The sequence below is a fragment of the Lathyrus oleraceus genome, chromosome 5, assembly GCF_024323335.1.
Source record: "Lathyrus oleraceus cultivar Zhongwan6 chromosome 5, CAAS_Psat_ZW6_1.0, whole genome shotgun sequence".
In the NCBI taxonomy this organism is placed as follows: domain Eukaryota; kingdom Viridiplantae; phylum Streptophyta; class Magnoliopsida; order Fabales; family Fabaceae; genus Lathyrus; species Lathyrus oleraceus.
In genome coordinates, this window is record NC_066583.1 from 512349625 (window position 1) to 512372280 (window position 22656).

A 22656-nucleotide genomic window follows, 5' to 3' on the forward strand; every position below is an offset into this window, starting at 1 on the left:
CACTAAAGTGTTTATACAACAATACGATTTTCACCGTGTTATGGCCTTGCGTATGACATTAATCATGTTGTCATTTCGCGCAAACCGGTTCTTGAGCACATTGTGACTTGTTCAATCCGATCATTTTTCAAATCAACATTTTCACTTTATTTCTAACTCTTTTAATTAAATTAGTTAATTCATTAAATTTTGATTAATTAATTAATTTTTGTTAATTAATTTTAATTAACTTAATTATATGACTCAATTGAATAATTTTGATAATTAACCTTAATTGATTTAATTAATCGATTTAATCGTATATTAATCAATTAATTTTGGTAATTAAAAATTGATCAATTTATTTTACTACCACTTCATCATCAAATCATTAAACCATTTAAATCACAGTTCTTGATTCCAAGTCAAGCCCATTTCCATACCCTTGTAAGTCGATCGCTTTTAAGCATTGCCATCAACCTCCCATAGCTTACTATTGGGCTTTCTTACAATGAGACCTATTCGATTATTAATTAATTTAGTAGAAGAATAATACACTAAAATAAAATTCATTTCATTCATAAACACAAAATTAAAACCTCGATCCGATGTCGAGTATTTTCATTAAAAATTAAAAGAACGTATCCAATCACCATCAAACAACATTTCACTTGGAGATGAAAAGGGGGATGACTTTGAGTTTTCAATTCCTCTCCCCGATTATTTGAATACGAGTTCTCTTACTCGGTTAGTCAAATAGTCGTCATTTCTATCCACCTAAGCGCAAATAAATCGAATCATCTTATAATAAGAAACGAAAAGGGAGATGACTTTGAGTCTTCAATTTTTTCTCCTCGACTATTTGAATACAAGTTCCCTTACTTGGTTAGTCAAATAATTGTCGTTCCTCTGCAAACTTCCAAACCCCGATTAAATCAAAACATTGTCATAATAAAGAAATGAAAAGGGAGATGATTTTGAGTTTTCGACTTCTCTCCTCAATTGTTTGAATACGAGTTTTCTTACTCGGTCAGTCGAACAATTGTCATTTTTCCACCAACTTACAACTTAATCAAATCATTTTCATAACAAACTGTACAAAAAAGGAGATGGTTTTGAGCTTTCAACTCCTCTACTCAAATGCTTGGATATGAATTATTTTACTCAATCATTCGAGTACTTGTCGTTCATTCTAAAATACGTCAACCATATACAACCTTATTTTCATAAATATTCAGATGAAACAGAAAGCGATCTAGAGTCTTCTATTCCCTTTCCCGATTATTAGGATACGAGTTGTCTTACTCGATTATCCGAGTATTCGTCATCCGTTCAAAACACCTTAACTATTATCAAATCCTTTCTATAATTAAGGATGAAAAAGAAAGTGGTCTAGAATCTTCTATTCCCTTTCCGGACTGTTAGGATACGAGTTGTCTTACTCGACTATCCGAGTAATCGTCATCCAACAAAACATCTCAACACATCAAATCTATCTTTTCTTGCCCTCGTGCGATCAAAACCAATCAAACAAAACGTCAAACATATTAATCCAACTTGTCACCCTCGTGTGATCAAAACTCTCTTTAAAAAGAACACTGTTTAATCCTTTCTAATGCGCACAACAAACTAGTGCTTAAGCCTCCACCGAGAGTAGACAAGCCAACGTTTATCCTTTAGAATGCGATCTAGACAGTCGTTCATTAAAAAGACACCAACCAACCGTAGTTCCCCGAACTACGAATGCTCTGATTTCCTTATTATACCATAAGGATACGTAGGCAGGAGATTGTTGTATCTTCGCGAGCACACTAATAAAAAACCTCCCCTTTCCTTTTCTGAGGTTCTCATCCATTTCTATTTTAAATAATTTTATAACCCAAAGATAATAAACAAACATAAATTAACACTCGAAACGCGTATTAGAACTAAAAGGTTCCCGTTGAGTACAACGGACGTAAGGGGTGCTAATACCTTCCTCTTACGTAATCCACTCCCGAACCCGAGTATGGTTGCGATGAACATTATTCCATTTCCTAAAGGTTTTATCGATATTTCCCTATCCCTTTATTGGGATGAATAAAGTTCGGTGGCGACTCTGTTCGAACAACATTTTTTCCGCGACCATCGCGAGGAATCATATTTTTCGAGATGTGACACTAATGTTAAGAGAATCTTTAGGTATCTGAAAGGAACAACTAATCTGGGACTTCTGTATAAAAAAACCCTAGATTATAAGGTAGTTGGATTCTATGATGCTGCTTATTCTAGGGATAGAATTGAAATAAAATCCACTAGTGGGAACTGTCAATTCATAAGTGAAAACCTTATATCCTTGGTTAGTAAGAGACAAGCAACTATTGCTTTATCTATAGCGGAAGCAGTATACACCTCAACTGCAAAATGTTGAACACAACTACTCTAGATGAAATATCATCTAGAGGATTATCAAATTTATGGAAACAATATTCCCATCTTTTATGATAATATTGATGTTATTTGTCTAACAAAGAATCCAATTCAACACTCTAGAACCAAGCATATTGAAATTAAGTATCACTCTATCAGAGACTATGTTCAGAAGGGTGTAATAGATATTTAATTCATTAATAATAATCATCAATGAGCTGATATCTTTACAAAAGCCTTAGCTATTGAAAGAATTGATTTTATAAAAAGGAATCTGAACATGGTTTTTATTGAAGATTATTGATTGCTTCTGGATAGAGTATCAAAGTCTGAAGTTAATTAGAAGTAGCTTTAGTCAGAACTGTGGAAACAGTCTCTGATGAAGAGTGGCTTCTGAAATACCTTAGACTCTGAGACTATGAAGTGGATTATTTGCTTCAGGTAGCATTCACATGTTTGATAATTATCTTGCAAAATAGTTGTATGGGTAAAGACTATTGAGTAATGATGTGAAACCTCTTTAACCTCTATGAATATTTTAATCTGTCATCACTTTATGTTTTTTTTATTATTGTTATATTTATCTAAAAGATTATCTTTGAGTGGTCTTAAAGCAAAGACAATTGTCTTGCATCTTTTTTACAATTCAATGTCTATATCTTTGGAAACTTATTTCTTTTGTATTCTCATTTTTATCTTCTCTCTTTTTGAGATATTCCATTCTCTAAGACTGCCTCTAGATCTAATCTTGATATTGAAAACCAATTCGTAATCATCATTGAAGACTTGTGGATTTTTAAGAAATGATGGCTCATGGCTTTGATCTTCAAAACACTATCTCCCAAAATGGTTGGGATAATTTCCTTGATATGATTTATGGTCCTACTTACCTTAACATGATCAAGGAGTTCTAGATAAATGCTTTTGTCCAAGAACATAATCTAGAGCATTCCATTCTTTTTGTTGTATCTGGTGTGCCTATCACCATCAACTCCACCTCTATTGCTAATGTAATAAACTGTAAAAATTGAAGGTATTATTCCAGATATGCTCTGTTGGGAATAGTTAATATGTGTTAAAATTTTGTTATTAACAAGTTAGTTATGACATTTAGAGAAGCGTGGTTAGTTAGATTTTGTTGATGCCTTGTAGTGCAAGTGATGTGAAAATAGCAAGTGTACTATTTTTCTCACTGTAGTAATAAAAGGGACATTCCCCGTTTGTCGATCTCAAGGACTGCTTGACGATACAGAGTTTATAGATTGTTTCAATTAGACAAAAGCCTTTGGTTTTTGTGTTGTGGTGTAATTATACTACCAATTGCAAATAAATAAAACAAATAAAAAGGTTGAACGAGATACAAATGAGAGAAGATTGCTAGGGTTCGGTGAATGAAACTTCTTGTAACAGATATAATTTATGACGACGTAGAGCTATTCCTGTCAAATTAATTCCGGTCCTCAAGGGTATCTATTCCTAAGTCCTTAGTAATAGACCTTTGATTATGTAACCTAATTACTATGTCCATAAACAATTAGGTTCATACTCAAGCATTCACATATCAAGAATTACCGGTCAGATAGAAAATCCCTAGTCCTAGGTTATTTTTACTATCCAAAGTTCTTATCCAGGTCAATGAATAATTGCGGTCCAGCTTACACTATTCATAATAATCATCATTCGTTGGTCCGACGAATAACGCATAAAGAACGGCGATAAGAACAAATTAATGGAAAAGAAGAAATAAGCAATACTTTCATAAACATCAATACTGTCACATTCAGAATCAGGGTCACCCCCCTAGCAATGGGGGGTTTAGCTACTCATAAGAAAAGTAAAAACAAAGATTAATATTGTTGTCATTACAGAATTTCGTGAGGAATCAATCTTCAATAGTCGGAAAACTCTTGAACATATGAAACCCTTGATCTTCCTTGAGTCTCCAGCTCTCAAAACGCGTATATTTTCTCTCCAAAATGTCCAACCCCCGGAAAATCGTGGTCTGGCCTCTTAATAGCTATTCAGTTGGATTTTTCCTGAATTTGTGCTCCATACGCGTACTGCGCTGTCCCATACGCGTACTGCCTAGTAGGAAACGCGTATTGGACGTAACACAGCATCTGGTACGCGTACTGCCCAGCCTGTTACGCGTATTGCCCAAGTTGGTACGCGTATTGCCCAGGCTGGTACGCGTATCACCAGAAGCTTGTATTTTGGCTGAATTTTCCTTCCCTCTGGTCATTTACGTATGGTACGCGTACTGGGAAGGTCCATACGCGTATCATATAAGGTCATACGCGTATGGACAGCAGGTTCTCCAAAAATTGACTTTTTCTTCCGTTTTCTTGCTCGGGCTCGATTTCTCATCTGACGTTTGATCCCCTGAGCTTCCAAACTAGCTTTTTACCTGCTGACATACCAAAAAGTGTAAAATATCCTCAAGAAACTCATCAGTAACAACACACTTAATATCATAGAATTGAGCTTATTTCTAACTAAAAATGCTTCAGTTTACACAGTTTACCTGATTTATTTACGGTTAAATAGTGGAATGTCTAGCATAAATGGTGACTGATCAGCAACCCCAAACTTAGCTTGTTGCTTGTCCTCAAGTAACATCTTATTACCATCAAAAATCATGTCACCCCAAACTTACTGTAAAACAGTTCTTACCACAATACTGCTGAAATCTTTCGCACTGGACCTCTTGATGTTTTTCAGGTTTTCTGATTCTTCCACATAGCCAACGAGCTAGAAACTCTTTCCCTCAGAGATATGACTTTACCTGTCAGCTTATATCACACTCTCACCAAGTCTCTCTGGGTTAAAGTTTTATCACTCTCAAATCACAATATGCAATATCAAATCAACAGTTTGAATAAATTCTCTCATCCTATCAACATGTACAATCACACACACTTTTTGAGGTCTTTTAGGGTTGTAACGGGGCTTGGGTTTAGGTAGGCTATGAAGGTGGAACCTAGGGTTTATGTTTATTGTATTTTGTTTTTTTTTTTTTTGGTTCAGAGTACATGAAATCATTCTCTTACTACGTTTCTTTGTTATTATTCCTGTAGGGTTATGCAATCCTCTTTTCCTTTTATTTCTAGTGAATGTAGCATCTTTCAAAAGCTGTTCTTCGCTTTTCTCTTTTTTTCTTTTGGTTATTATTACTTTTTTTTTCTTTTTCTTTCTTTTTTTTTTTTTTTTTTTATACGACATTCACTTACTATTCATTGACTGCAAAGCTACCCCAAACTTAAAGGTTGCTATACCAACAGCAACCCCAAACTTAGATAGAAACGTAGATATGAACTCACTTCTCACATACTCTGAACAGGGTAAGATAGGTCCAGGGTCATGGGTTAAAAAAAAACGGGTATATCAACAATAAATGATTAAAGGCTCAACGGGGTAAAACAATGGATAATAATAATAATAATGGGATGGCTAGAAAGGCTCTAGGTGATAACAAAAAACATGCCTCAGTGTGTGTATTCGTACAGCTAATAATAACAAAAGAACGTACGCAAACCAATATTGATAAAGACATACCTGATATCGCTCATATGATAATAAGTGTTTGGCTTTTTATGAACTCACTAGGACGGGTTAAGCTGACTTGTTCTATCATACCTCTGAGTTCAAAGCTCATGCTCGTGGTTCTGATGTTAATCTTAACCAGTGCGTCCAATCATAAACAACAGTATCTAACGTCAGGGGACTGAAAGGGAGGATGCCCAAGTAGTTGGTGTAAGTGATCGCGAAACCACTAGCCAGACATAGTCACGTATCTAAGGAAATAAACAGGAAAATTGAGATAAACCAAATCACATTCATTAGAATTCGCCAACCCATAATAGGTGGTTACATCAAAGCAACAGAAATTAAAGCTGCATAACTAAAAAAAAACCAAAAATTACACAAATAAAACCAAAAGTACAAAAACAACAATCAAAGTCAATCACTCTGTCCACCGTCCTGCATGTGGGTATCAAAATTAATCATATCTGTCGGGTCCAAAATAGTCTGCCCTCGTGCGAATGCCGAGATAGGCGTCAATGTCTCTGTGTGGCCCGACGGAGACTGCTGCTGCTGAGGTGGTGTCTGATGCGGTGGTTGCTGCGGTGGCTGCTGCGGAATCTCTCCCCCTATCTGCACTGGCTGGTTCCACCAAGGATAGGTGAACTGGCCAAAATGAGGGGCTGGAGGCGGTCCCGAGAATCTATCTCTGAAGCGCTGTGCCTCCTCCCACAGATCCGTCTGATGAGTCAGAACTCTCCCTGACAGCCCATACTGAAAATAGAAGTCCTGCATCAAACAAAACTGGGACATCTGCATCCGATACTCTCTGGAGTTCTCATCAATCGGAGGAGGCTAAGGTGGCTGTGTTTCTGCTGCAGTCGGCTGAGCCTCCTGCTGCGGAGCACTGGTGCTTCCCTCCCTGTCTCGTGGTTGCCTCAGAGGGCGGGGCTGATCATCTGTGACCGTCCTCTCTTTCATCCAGTGGGCGTTCAGGGGTGCAGCTGGTCGCAACATCAGCGAATCAGAGAAGTCCGGGACACCCGCTTTCTTGCACAGCAGGTAAATCACAGTCGCATGGCCTAAGGATTTCTTAGGCGACTGAGCTATGTCATCCATATCAGCAGCTATGATTTGTCCAATGTGCACTTGTTTCTGATGCAGGATCTGATGGAGCAGTAAGGCACGTTCGGATATTAATTCTGACCCGCTTCGATTAGTACTCAAATTGTGATGAATGAAATAGGCCAAAGCCTTCGGAATCGGTGCTAGATCAACCACCATAACCTTTGCAGGAGAGATTTTGGACGTGGGTGCCCAATCGTGGCCTGGCCTAATCAGTGAATTTTTCATGTCAGCGTAAGGCCAATAGTTTTTGTCCGACCGTTTCATCTCATTAAACGGACAAACGGAATCATAAAACTTGCATTTCAGCACACTATTGATCGTTCTTCCATCAAATTTGATCGCTGTGCCCCTGACCCATGATACGAACGCTGCATTACCTGTGGGATCGTCTTCGTCAGATGTTACCCTTAGCGCATTCGCGTAAAACTCCCAGATCAAATCCAGTGAAACCGGTTGGATTTTGTCATTAAAATAGATCAACTTCTGCTTCTTTAGGATATTCGTGACCTCTGGATACGTATCATTCTGATACATCCAATGTTTTTCTTCAACCATGCTTCGTCCCTTTATTTGTTCATAACGCTCTGCATGGTGGGTGGTACGGAAGTTGTTGATCTCAGACGGTGATTGAGACATGATGTTGCTCTGTGGACTGAATGAAAAAAAAGAAAACAGAGAAAATTCACAGTAATACGCAGAAAATACGTAATGAAAAAGTGAGAAAATGAAGTCCGTACGGACAAAAAATATATATACAGCCCCATAAAACAGATACGCGTAAGATACGCTGCAAATACGCGTATCAGACTGCCTTACGCGTACCTTACGCGTATCACTTTGCCATACGCGTATGATACGCTGCAAAAACAAGTGTAAAAAGTGATCTGCGTAACAGATCACGTATCATAAGATGATACGCGTATGGCCTGGTCCCTTACGCGTATCATACGCGTATGCTTCGTCTATACGCGTATCATACGCGTTTCACCAGAGGCTTGCATTTTTGATGACCAATATGCGTATCATAAACCCATACGCGTATTGGCAGGTTCATTTTCAAAATTTTTTCTTTTTGTTATCTATTAAATTTTTTTTTTCTTTTCTACATACTAACTGACTCGGCAAAAATAAAACGAAAGAAAGAATCAAACCTCCCTTGGGTTGCCTCCCAAGCAGCGCTTCGTTTAACGTCGCATGGCTCGACGGGACACCTCATACTCAGAGGAGTTTAACGGATTCAATTGACCCCCCTTCACCGGGATTGTATGGCTTTAACCTCTGACCATTAACTTTGAAAGTGTCGCCATTCTTCTCATTTTTAAGCTCTATTGCTCCATAAGGAAGTACTTTGTTAATGACGAACGGTCCAGACCATCTTGACCTCAATTTCCCTTGGAATAACTTCAACCTGGAATTAAACAAAAGTACAAGTTGTCCCTCCCGAAATTCCTTTTTCTGGATCTTTTTATCATGCCACTTTTTTGTTTGTTCTTTGTAAATTTTGGCATTTTCATAAGCTTGATTCCTGAATTCTTCCAACTCGTGAAGTTGAAGAATTCGGGATTCACCAGCTTTGAAAAGATCACAGTTAAGGAATTTGGAGGCCCAAAAGGCTCTGTGCTCGAGTTCGAGTGGTAAATGACAAACCTTACCGTAAACTAATTGATAGGGAGACATACCTATTGGTGTTTTAAATGCAGTCCTGTATGCCCACAATGCATCATCCAGCTTTACTGACCAATCTTTCCGGGAAGCACTTACCGTCTTTTCTAAGATTTGCTTTATTTGACGGTTGGATACCTCCACTTGCCCACTCGTCTGGGGGTGATATGGTGTGGCTATCTTATGTTTGACATTATACTTCTTCAACAGATTCTCAAAGAGTTTATTTATAAAATGTGTACCTTGGTCACTAATTAAAGCCCGTGGTACCCCAAACCTAGAGAAGATGTTATGCCTCAAGAACTTCACCACCACTTTAGCATCATTAGTTGGTAATGCCACAGCTTCTACCCACTTTGACACATAATCGACCGCAACCAATATGTAATTCTTACCATTTGATGGCGGAAAGGGTCCCATAAAATCAATTCCCCAAACATCAAACAGCTCAACTTCTAGCATGGAGTTTTGTGGCATCTGATTCCGTTTTGTAATGTTACCTATTCGTTGGCACCTATCACATTCTCGGACTATAGAATTTGCATCCTTGAATAGCGACGGCCAATACAGACCCGATTGGAGGACTTTTGCTGCAGTTCTATCTCCACTGAAATGTCCACCGTACTCAGAATTATGACAAGCTTTCAGAATGTCGGCTTGCTCTCTTTCTGGAACACATCTTCTGATCAAACCATCCACTCCCTTTTTGTAAAGAAATGGATCATCCCATAAGTATAACCTGCAATCATAAAGAAACTTTTTCTTTTGGTGAGAATTAAAGTCATCAGGTATAACCCCACCTACCACATAATTTGCATAATCAGCAAACCATGGTATCTCTTGAACAGCAAGTATTTTCTCATCAACGAATGTGTCCTGAATAGGATGTTCCTCCTCAGTTTCTTTGATTGGGGACATGCGAGATAAGTGATCCGCGACCGTGTTCTCGCACCCCTTTTTGTCTTTGATTTCCAAATCAAACTCCTGAAGGAGGAGGATCCATCTCAAAAGTCTCGGCTTTGATTCCTGCTTAGCAAACAAATACTTTAAAGCAGCATGGTCAGTATACACAATGACTTTTGAACCAAGCAAATATGATCTAAATTTGTCAAAAGCGTAAACCACGGCCAACAACTCCTTTTCGGTAGTTGCATAATTCATTTGGGCCGGGTTAAGGACATGACTAGCATAATAAATCACATGCAATAATTTGTCCTTTCTCTGTCCTAGGACAGCCCCCACAGCAAGGTCACTTGCATCACACATTATTTCGAAAGGCAAGGACCAATCGGGGGCGATGACAACAGGTGCACTGATCAACTTACTCTTTAAAGTTTCGAAAGCTACCATGCAGTTTTTATCAAAATTAAATTGTTTGTCCTTGACTAACAAATCAGTCAATGGTTTGGCGACTTTTGAGAAGTCTCTGATAAACCTGCGATAAAAACCTGCATGACCCAAAAAACTCCTTATCCCTTTTTCATTCACAGGAGGTGGGAGGTTAGCTATCACCTCCACTTTGGCTTTGTCCACTTCAATTCCTTTGTGGGAAATTTTGTGTCCTAGAACAATTCCTTCCTGCACCATGAAATGACATTTCTCCCAATTGAGAATAAGGTTAGTTTCCTGACATCTTTGCAAAACAAGAGACAAGTTAGCTAAACAATTATCAAAAGAAGAACCAAACACAGAGAAATCATCCATAAACACCTCCATATACTTTTCAAGCATGTCGGAGAATATAGATGTCATACACCTCTGAAAAGTAGCTGGGGCATTGCATAGCCCAAATGGCATCCGTCTGTAAGCGAAAATACCATAAGGACATGTAAATGCCGTCTTTTCCTGATCTTCCGGGGCTACAGCAATTTGGTTGTATCCCGAATATCCATCCAGAAAGCAATAATACTCATGACCTGCAAGTCTTTCTAACATTTGATCAATAAACGGGAGAGGAAAATGGTCCTTTCTTGTTGCAGTGTTCAGTCTTCTGTAATCGATGCATACTCGCCACCCTGTCACTGTGCGAGTTGGGATCAATTCATTCTTTTCATTTAGAATTACTGTGGTTCCTCCTTTCTTGGGTACCACATGCACTGGACTCACCCACGAGCTGTCAGAAATGGGGTAAATCATTCCCGAATCTAACAACTTTACAACCTCTTTCCTTACCACTTCTTTCATTGCTGGGTTTAACCTCCTCTGTGGTTGCACTACCGGTTTCTGATTATCCTCCATCAGTATCTTATGCATGCATACTGTGGGGCTAATACCTTTTAGATCCTCAATAGTCCACCCAATAGCACTCTTATGCTTCTTTAGTACCTGTATTAACTTTTCCTCATCTATGGCATTTAGCTCAGAACTGATAATAGCAGGATAATTTGTCCCAGATCCTAGAAAGACATATTTAAGATTTACAGGCAATTGTTTTAATTCAAAATTTATACCTGGTTTACTTACCTTTTCATTTTCTAATTCTGGTGAAGATCTCAGGTCCTCCCACCGACGTGGTTTGGATTTCATCCAAAGAGGTTGTGTATCCAGCATGGCAAGCACTTCTTTTTCTTTTTCATCATCATTCTCTTCAATCTCTCTGACTGACAGACTCAGAACTCTTTCCAATGGTAATTCAGGAAACTTTCTTTGCATTGTGCTAGTCACTATTTGATCAATTACTTCAACAGAGTGGTTTGTACACATTTCCTCTTTATGTTTCATAGTATCCCGGACATCAATTCTGAGCTCTTCATCATATACCTTTAGGGTCAAGGTACCTCCCTCAATGTCTATCATGCATCTACCTGTTTCTAAGAACGGTCTTCCCAGAATCAGAGGTATCTCTTCATCTTCTGGCATTTCCAAAATTACAAAATCAACAGGAAAAACAAATTTATCAACTTTGACCAGAACATCCTCAACCACCCCAAAAGGTCTCTTCACTGAGTGGTCAGCAAATTGAAGTGTCATTCTGGTATCCTGAACATTGCCAATTCCCAGCTTCCTGTAAATAGACAAAGGCATAAGGCTAACACTAGCCCCCAAATCAATCAGCGCCCTTTTAAAAGACCTATCTCCAATGGTACACGGGATGGTCACAGACCCTCTATCTGGCTTCTTTACTGGAATCTTCATACCCTGCAAAATAGCACTACAAGTTTCAGTTAATATAACAGGGTCAGTGTCAGTGGTGCGCTTCTTGGAGATGATGTCTTTCATGAACTTCGCATAGATAGGCATCTGCTCGAGTGCCTCAGAGAATGGAATATTGATTTCTAATTTCTTGAACAATTCCATGAATTTCTGAAAATTTTTCTCATCTTGCTTCTTCTTTTTGTTTCTTTGTGGGAAAGGAAGCTTAATGATGGGTTTTGGTTCAGGTAGCTTTTCTTGTACCACCGGCATTTTCACACTTTCTTCCTCAGGTGGTGTCTTATTCTCTAAGATTTCCAGGTCCACTTCACACAATGTATCTTCTTCCTCATCCTTCTTCTTAAGATCTTCAACAGATTTTCCGCTTCTTGTTGTTACCGCACTCACATTATTGTGCTCCCTTGGATTTGTCACTGTTGCACTAGGTAATGCGCCTGGTATTTGGGCATTTGTTATCTGTTGTGCTATCTGACCCAATTGAATCTCCAGATTTTTAATTGATGCATTGGTGCTTTTCTGATTATTCCTGGTTTCCTCCTAAAATTGCATATTATGAGTTGCCATCTTCTCTATAGCAATCTCCCAATCCGCTTTCTTCGGTACCTGTTGCTGATAAGGTTGCTGTTGGTACGGTGGTTGTTGTTGTGGAGGTCCTTGAATATTACCCTGCTGATCTTTCCAAGAGAAATTAGGATGATTTTTTCACCCCGGATTATAAGTATTTGAGTAGGGATTATTCTGCCTCAGGTAATTTATAGCTTGCACTTGTTCTGCGGTTGCAACACAATGCATGGTAAAGTGTGGTCCACTACAAATCTCACAAATCATGGTCGGAACCGGTTGCACTTGAGCAACAGTCTGGGTACCTATATTCATAGCTTTCAATCTTCTTTCAACCTCAGCTGCAATTTGGTCTTCCATTTTCACTACCTGATTTGCTAATTTCAAGTCAATTTTCCCCTCCGGCTGATTCACAGTGCGGTCATATAATTCCAAATGCTCATTTGCTGCAATAGCTTCGATGATCTTTTTGATACCGGTTGCTGTTGAAAAATTAGATGAGCCACCAGCAGCTGTATCAATGAGTTGCTTAGTTTTCATTTTCAGCCCGTTTACAAAATTATGCATTTGTTCAGTTTCATCCAAATTATGTGTAGGACATGCAACTAAACATCTCTTGAATCTTTTGTATGCATCTCCAAGGGTCTCTCCGTCTTTCTGTTTAAAATTCACAATGTCATACCTCTTACGGATATACACAGAAGCAGGAAAATACTCGTTCAAGAATGTTGTTTCCATTTGTTGCCAAGTAGTAATGCTTCCTGCGGGTAGGGAATAGAACCATTCCTCAGCGTCCTCAGATAAGGTGAATGGGAACATGACCAATCTCTTTGCCTCTTCAGAATGCCCATCAATTTTTAATGATGTGGTCATAGTCAGAAACCTCTGCAGATGCTTGTTTGCATCCTCATTGATTTTTCCTGCAAAAGGTTTACTTTCTAACTGGCGGATGGTTGAGGGATGTAACTGGAAGTGAGCAACATTAACAGGTTGGTTAACAATGGTCAACCGCACTGCTGGGTTATTCTGTCTGCCATAATCACCTAAAAGTCTCTCCGCTGGAGGTGGGTCTGCAGCCATGTTTTCGGTGTCTGGATGTGAAGCTGTGTCTGATTCAGATTTTTCGGAGTGAACAGAAATTGGAGTGACAGGTGTGGCCGGTTCTTCGGTGTCAGAGTTGGCCAGTTTCTTTCTTCTAGCTTCTCTGAGCTTTTTGCGCAGTGTTCTCTCTGGTTCTGCGTCAAAATGAAAACGAGCTGAGGCCTTACCTCGCATACACAGATTAGAAGAAGTTAGTTATTATAATAATAAAAATAAAAATTAACAATAAATAAAATTTTGGATGCAGAGCAACAAAATTCTAATTGAAAATAAATTAATAAACTCTACTATCTTTGGCAGTCCCCGGCAACGGCGCCAAAAACTTGATGTGAAAATAGCAAGTGTACTATTTTTCTCACTGTAGTAATAAAAGGGACATTCCCCGTTTGTCGATCTCAAGGACTGCTTGACGATACAGAGTTTATAGATTGTTTCAATTAGACAAAAGCCTTTGGTTTTTGTGTTGTGGTGTAATTATACTACCAATTGCAAATAAATAAAACAAATAAAAAGGTTGAACGAGATACAAATGAGAGAAGATTGCTAGGGTTCGGTGAATGAAACTTCTTGTAACAGATATAATTTATGACGGCGTAGAGCTATTCCTGTCAAATTAATTCCGGTCCTCAAGGGTATCTATTCCTAAGTCCTTAGTAATAGACCTTTGATTATGTAACCTAATTACTATGTCCATAAACAATTAGGTTCATACTCAAGCATTCACATATCAAGAATTACCGGTCAGATAGAAAATCCCTAGTCCTAGGTTATTTTTACTATCCAAAGTTCTTATCCAGGTCAATGAATAATTGCGGTCCAGCTTACACTATTCATAATAATCATCATTCGTTGGTCCGACGAATAACGCATAAAGAACGGCGATAAGAACAAATTAATGGAAAAGAAGAAATAAGCAATACTTTCATAAACATCAATACTGTCACATTCAGAATCAGGGTCACCCCCCTAGCAATGGGGGGTTTAGCTACTCATAAGAAAAGTAAAAACAAAGATTAATATTGTTGTCATTACAGAATTTCGTGAGGAATCAATCTTCAATAGTCGGAAAACTCTTGAACATATGAAACCCTTGATCTTCCTTGAGTCTCCAGCTCTCAAAACGCGTATATTTTCTCTCCAAAATGTCCAACCCCCGGAAAATCGTGGTCTGGCCTCTTAATAGCTATTCAGTTGGATTTTTCCTGAATTTGTGCTCCATACGCGTACTGCGCTGTCCCATACGCGTACTGCCTAGTAGGAAACGCGTATTGGACGTAACACAGCATCTGGTACGCGTACTGCCCAGCCTGTTACGCGTATTGCCCAAGTTGGTACGCGTATTGCCCAGGCTGGTACGCGTATCACCAGAAGCTTGTATTTTGGCTGAATTTTCCTTCCCTCTGGTCATTTACGTATGGTACGCGTACTGGGAAGGTCCATACGCGTATCATATAAGGTCATACGCGTATGGACAGCAGGTTCTCCAAAAATTGACTTTTTCTTCCGTTTTCTTGCTCGGGCTCGATTTCTCATCTGACGTTTGATCCCCTGAGCTTCCAAACTAGCTTTTTACCTGCTGACATACCAAAAAGTGTAAAATATCCTCAAGAAACTCATCAGTAACAACACACTTAATATCATAGAATTGAGCTTATTTCTAACTAAAAATGCTTCAGTTTACACAGTTTACCTGATTTATTTACGGTTAAATAGTGGAATGTCTAGCATAAATGGTGACTGATCAGCAAGTCACAACCATATATATATATATATATATATATATATATATATATATATATATATATATATATATATATATATACATACTTGTATTATGACCATTATATAGTAGTGCAAGTGTGTTTACTCTCTCTTCTCGTTATTCATCTCTTCCATTTATTCTTATTCAAATGTACAAATCCGCTTGTGTTGAAACAAAATCTCGTGTATGTGCTTGTGTGCTTGAGCTTTGTTCCAACACCTGGTATCCAAAGCACCTAGTTATGTTCTTGGGTGATTTTGAATAATGACTTATCATCCAAATGGTCATTTCCTAGTAAATCTTCCCATTCCAAATGGAAATAACTATGATAATTAGTGTAAGAAAATGAAAGTGGTGTTCTGCTATCAAGATGTATGGGATATTGTGAAGAATGGTGTTACACCAATTAGTGATCGTGCCATAGATGATCAGAATGTGAATAATACGTTCATCGTCTTTCTTAGTTTAGTTTTAATGAAGACAAAAGTTTATCAAAGAAGAAAAAATTGAAGTCTAAGCTCATTCAAATATCAAGATTGCATAAGCCATTCGATGTTGTATTAAAGGAAATTGATCATGAAGTAAAGGTATTCAATTACAATTTACATTATGTATATCCTTAGATGCTCATAAAAATCATTCATCTTTTCATCTTTAATGTCCCTAAACATCCATGTTTCAATGTCACTCAAGCCAAGCAAGTTTCAAACTTATTTTTCAATTTTCACAATAGTGTAATCGATTGCATTATATGTGTAATTGATTACATCAACATTCTTCCAATTTTTTTTGGACCATTTTCAAAGGTAGTAATTGATTACACCTGCTAGTTTTTAAATATTATGAACCTTTGTGTATCCAGTTCAATGCATTTCTTCATGAAACTTCTCCAATAAATTCCATCTAATCCAAGAGGTATACTAAGGTGTATTTAAGGAAAAATACATAAGTTTTCAAATCACCTCTTTCACATAATTTTTCAAACAATTCAAATTCATTTCAAGTGTTCATTCTCAAATATCATTGAAACTTTTTGTGTATGCATAAATTGTCATATGTTTGCAAAACATTTATGTGAAATTGATGTTATTATATTTGAATTGTACATTGAAAGAAAAGATCATTTTTTTTTGTATTGCAATTGATTCAATAATATTTCATATATTCAAAATCTGTTAAAAGTTATTGTGACTTAATCATCAAGTTTGTGGTGATAAGTTGTTTATTGTAAAAGGTTCTTTGAATCAGGTTGATTCAAACCCCACCATAGTGTTTCGTGTTTATTGTAAAAGGTTCTTTGATTTGGGGAGATTCAAAGTTCACCATGGTGTTCGGTGTTTGTAAAAAGGTCTTTTGAATTGGGTTGACTCCAAGTCCACCATATATTTGGTGTATAAGTTATTGTAAGAGAGGTCTTGGTGTGAAGTTTGTACAAAGATCTGACATAATGGAAAATCCTTCAAGGGGTGAAGGGATTAAATGTACCCTTTTATTGGTAAGGGGGACTAGGATAATTCATTGTGTTCCTTTATTTTCCAGCACTTTATTTTTGTAATTTATCTTGCTAAGAACTTATCATTTTCATATCCGAATAAAATTAAAAATATAAGCGCAAACTCAGGAAAAATCCTGCAACTCTAATTCAATCCCCCCCCCCCTCTCTCTTAGGTTGCACTCTCATACTTACACATAAGAATGTGTACATATAGTTGAAGAAGAAGTATTATAAATCTCTCTTTATAATGCACAAGTGTGTTGACCCAATTATTTTTGAGAAGCTTGGAGATATTGATTCATCAAAGGAAGTGTGGGACATATTGGAACAATCAATTGGTTGTGTTGAGAAGGTGAAGGAGTTAAGGTTATAAACTCGCATGAGATTGTATGAGTTGCTTCAAATGAAAGAAAATGATAGCATAAGTGATTTCTTTACAAGAGTGACAAAGTTGGTAAATCAAATCAAAATGTGTGGTAAAGTGATATCAACCAAGTCTATAGTTGCAAAGATCTTAGATCCTTGTTCCAAAATTTGATCATATCATGGTAGCCATAGAATAGTCCAATGATTTTTTAATTGTGACGAAAGAAGGACTGCAAGGGTCTCTTGAATCACATGAACAAAGAGTTATGGAGAGAAATGCAAGCAAGGCAAAATTAGAGCTTGATTTTCAAGCATAATCAAATAAAGACAAGAAGGGTAAAGGAAAATGGAATGAAAACAAAGGCAGAGATGGACACAACAATTCAAATGGTAGAATCTATTATCAAGAAGCTAACTCATCAAGTCAGAAATAAAGTACTCCCTCAATTCCTTTTTAAGTGTCATTTTTTAACTTTTTACACATACCAAAAAAGCTAATCAATATTGTTACTTTTCAAACAATAATTCTTTTTTTACCTATAATACCCTTAATTCTTTTTTAAATTCATTTTATTTTTTCTGTCTCTGTAGTAATTACCTAGGGATAATTTTGACAAAAGTGTAGTTAATATTACCTTGAACTTTGCAAATGACAATTAAAAAAGAATAAAAAATTATCAAGAAAGTGACACTTAGAAAGGAATGAAGGGAGTAATAATCAAGGTGGCCATAGAGGTGGTGGTAAAATTAGAGGTAAATTATGAATAAATAAGTTTGACAAAAGTAACATTAAGTGTTACAATTGTCAAAAATATGATCATTCTCCCGATGAATGCTATGGGATCAAGAAAGATCAAGAACATGACGCAAAACTGAAAAAATTAAGAAGATGTGGATTTTTTGTTGATGGTAACAAAAAATAAGAAGAAAGATATAAAGATCAATTGTATTTGGATTCAGGGTGTTCATCTCATATGACTGGTAGATAATACTGGTTTATCAACGTTAGTAAATCTATGAAGAACAAAGTAAAGTTTGCAAATGATAACACATTAGCAACATTAGGCATTTGTGATGTCATGATTATGAGAAAATATAACAAGCAATCATTGATCTCAAATGTGCTATACATTCAAAGTATGAAGAGTAATATGCTCAACATTGGTCAATTGTTTGAGAAGAATTATAAAACGTTAATAAAATACAAGATGATGAGAGTTTATAACTCATGTCGTAGATTGATATTGAAGGAACCTATGTCACAAAATAGAACCTCCAATATTTATCTTGATGTGTTGGAGAATAAGTAATAAGAAATTGCAGCTAACATGGATGATTGGTTATGACACTATAGGCTTGGTCATCTCAATTTAGAGATATTATTCATATGAAGAAGCATAATATTGTTTCAGGATTGCCTAAAATTCATATCTCTAGTAAAAATGTGTTTGTAGATGAGTTTATGGAATGGGATTAGATCAATAGTGTTAAAAAGGATTTAGTGAGAATCATATATGAAGAACCAACTAGTGAATATGAAGTGCAGACTCAAGCAAATACCAACAAGCCTCAAAGAGTTAGAAACATGCCAGTTACACTACAAGATTGTGTAGTCACACCAGATAATATGGTCAATGATGAAGGTGAGCTAGTAAACTACTCTTTTTATGAAGATACTGAGTCAGTAAGTGTGATTGAGGCAATGAAGGATCCTAAATGGGTGAAAGCTATGATAGAAGAGTTGGACTCTATAAAGGTCAACAAGACATCTTCCATTGTTAAATTACCATAGGGCAAAAAAACAATTAATGTGAAATGGTTATTCAAGGTGAAACTAATCCCTAAAGGCGAAGTGGTCAGAAATAAAGCAAGTATTGTGATCAAAGGGTTTCTTCAAAAATAAGGAATTGACTTCGATGAAGTCTTTCCACCTGTTGTCAGGATTGAAACAATAAGATTAGTTGCTGCTTTATTCAGTATCAACAACTGATTAATGTGTCAGATAGATGTAAAGTGTCCTTTTCAAAATGACCCTCTAGATGACGAAGTGTATGTATCACAACCAGTTGGTTTTGAGAAAGAAAGCCAGAAAAACAAAGTGTACAAACTGCACAAGGCATTGTATATGGGCTTAAGAAATCTCCAAGAGCTTGGAATAATAAAATTGATGACTTCCCGAGAGATATGAATAATGAAGTGTGCATATGAGCATGATGTTTATATGAGAATGAGTAGAAATGATGAGTTTATAGTCCTATACCTATATGTTGATGATTTGATAATCACTGGTAGTTGTGAGAAGGTAATTGATGATTTCAAGCTAGATCTAACAAATGAATTTGAGATGACTAATCTATGTCACATCTCATATTTCCTTGGAACCGAGTTTTACAAGAGAAGTAAGGGAGTGTTAATGCATTAGAAAAGGTATGCAGGTAAAATACTCAAGAGATTTGAGATGGAACACTAATAATTTGTAACAACACTAGTTAAGCCAAGACTATAACTGGCAAAGGACTCAGATAAGGGAGACATTTATCAAACACAATACAAAATGCTTATTGGATCATTAAGATATATTTTCCACACAAGACATGACCTTACATACAGTATAGTCATTCTAAGTAGTTTCATGCAAATGCCAAAATTGTCACATCTAATAGACACTAAGAGGATAATAAGTTATATTAGAGGCATATTAGATTATGGTATCTTTTTCCAACAACATATAAAGGGAAGGTGTGTAAGCTTGTTAGATACACTAATTTTAGTTGGTATGGTGATGCTGATGATAGGAAATTAGCAACATATTATGTGTTCTTGCTAGGTGGTGCACCAGTAGCTTGAAGTCCAATAAAGGAACCTTACAACATCACTATGTGCCTGGCAAGCTATATGGTTGATAAATCTAATTGATGAAGTTGAAGGTCAACATCATTGAGCTATGACCATGGAGATTAATAAGATTTCAACCATAAATTTGGCTAAAAACGTCGTTGCACCTGGCATGAGCAAACATATAGAGATGAGATTCCACTACCTTAGGGAGCAAGTTAGCAATGCAACATTAATCTTAGATCATTGCAGAAGTGAAGACCAAGTTGAAGACATCCTGAATGAGGCAATGCAAGTCGAGGTGTTTAATAAGCTTAAAAGTTTAATGTGTGTAGAGAACTTGGCCACAATGAATTAGATGATATGTTGAGAGTAATTCATTAGTGTTTCAATTTTAGATATTTGGAATACAAGTAATTGTTAATGTGTATTATAATTATGTTATTAACAAGTATGTTATGATAATTAAAGAAGTGTGGTTAGTTAGAGTTTGTTGATGCCTTGTAGTGCAAGTCATAACCATATATATGCTCTTGTATTGTGATCATTGTATAACAATGCAAGTGTGTTTACTCTCTCTTCTCAATTTTCATCTCTTCTATTCATTCTTATTTAAAGGTGCAAAACCGCGCGTGTGTGTGTGTGAATAAAGCCTTGAAGCAAAATCTCATGTATGTGTTTGTGTGCTTGAGTTTTTTTCCTTTTAGTTTATGGAAAAATAGTTTTGGTAACTCAAAGTTTGGTCCGGTCAGAAGACAAGTTAAGCTAGATTAAGTTTGGTAATATCTGAACATATAATAAACTTTTTTATTTTGGTCTCTAAATCTTTTTTTTGTTGCTGATGTCAAATTGGTCCTAAGAGGGTTTGACCCTTGAACCTTATATTTACAACAATGATGCCTCTCCACTAAGCCACTTGTGTTTCTTATTTAATAATTGCAATGCATATGTATATATATTACACATGAGAATGAAAACTAAATCCAAAAATAAAATGATTTTGCAATTTGAACTTTTTCTTCTTCCTTTCCTCTAATATGTATTCTTCTTCCTTTACACCTTCTTTCATGGCTATGTACTCAGTTGATAACTTTACTCCATTTCAAATCCTTAGTTGGTAACTTTACTCTGTTTTATTTAATTTTATTGTTGTTTCTAATGATGAGAGATGTGTTTGCAAGCTTAATCATTTAATAGAAATTATGGTGGACTTTTGTTTTACAATTGTAGTCTTTGATCTTGATAGAAGTGTGGGAAATCATCTTTATATAAAAGGAAAACAAAGAATAATTTTGGGTTTGAAAAAATTCAGGGTTTGTATGATGGTTGAGGATGAAGATATGAACAAAAAATTCCAGAATTTTGGATTAAATAGTCTTTTCGTCCCTATAAATTGGTGCGTTTTTGATTTTTGTCTCTGTAACATGATTTTTTTTTTGGGTTTTAGTCCATAATTCTCAGTTTGAATTCATATCTTCATGCACAACCTTCATTCAAACCCATAATTTTTTCAAATCGATGAGAATATATGTGTTTGTTTATGAGGTATTCATGCATGTTTATTTTATGCTCCACCATTTCAAACTATAATTGTCTTTGGTAGTTTGATTATGTAACTTTATTATTCACTCTTTCTCTCACAATCTTCACCATCATCTTCCATTAAAGCTTCATCTTCATGTTTGTTTTACAAAGAAGGTTTGGATTCTTAGTTTCTCAAAGTACCAATGTGATTTTTATATGCATGGTGATGAAGTATTTTCTAAAATAAATATGCTCATGTATGTATATACATCTATGACAATGATATGAGAGAGATATAATGCAAGGTCAAGTTGGTTTAAGAAGGGTGTAAGCTGAAATCTGCCATTATCAGTATCACGCTCATGTTTTATGAATAAGTATTGAACATAAATTAGTTTGAACAAGGGCTTCAATTGCATGATCTCTCTCAAGAACTAGAATTGAACTTCAATTTTTATATATATTAGAATTTCCGTGCTATTATAGAACAAAAGAAGCCTATGGTCGAGTGGTAAATGATGAAGTATATTAATAAATGGTCGTGGGATTGAATCCCATAAGTTGCAAAATTTTATTTTGTTAAATTTGTCATTAACAAGTGGACCAATAAAAAATAATTATATAAGTCATGTCATGAATGAAGAAAATGAAAAAATAATTACACATCAGCACCCGTTAGACACCTCACCATTTTTTTAAAAATAGCGTGGACCAAAATAAAAAACTCACAAACTTACCAAACCAAAAAATTAAGCCTAAATTTTCTCATAAAAATACTTGTAAAACCTGAAATTGGATTGCGATAATATTTAAAAATGCATAAAATACTTACAACTTACAAGTATTAACATAAAAATAAGCAAAGTGAAATATCTAAAAAAAAAGTTAAAATTATGGTTCACAAAGTAAAAAATATTCAAGAGAGTAAACTTGAATCAATTAAGTCTAAACACATCAAAGTCATCACTCATCAAATTTTTAAAAAACAACCAAAAATATAAGCACCCAATATTCAATGGATTTCATGAGTTGGGTTCACCGGAAACCCAATTATTTTAAATAACTTTTAAAATTTGAAAACCGTGTTCACCAATTAAACCAACACATTTTGTGTTTTAAAACAGTTTTGTTGGATTTATCCTGCCCATGTATATCCGTG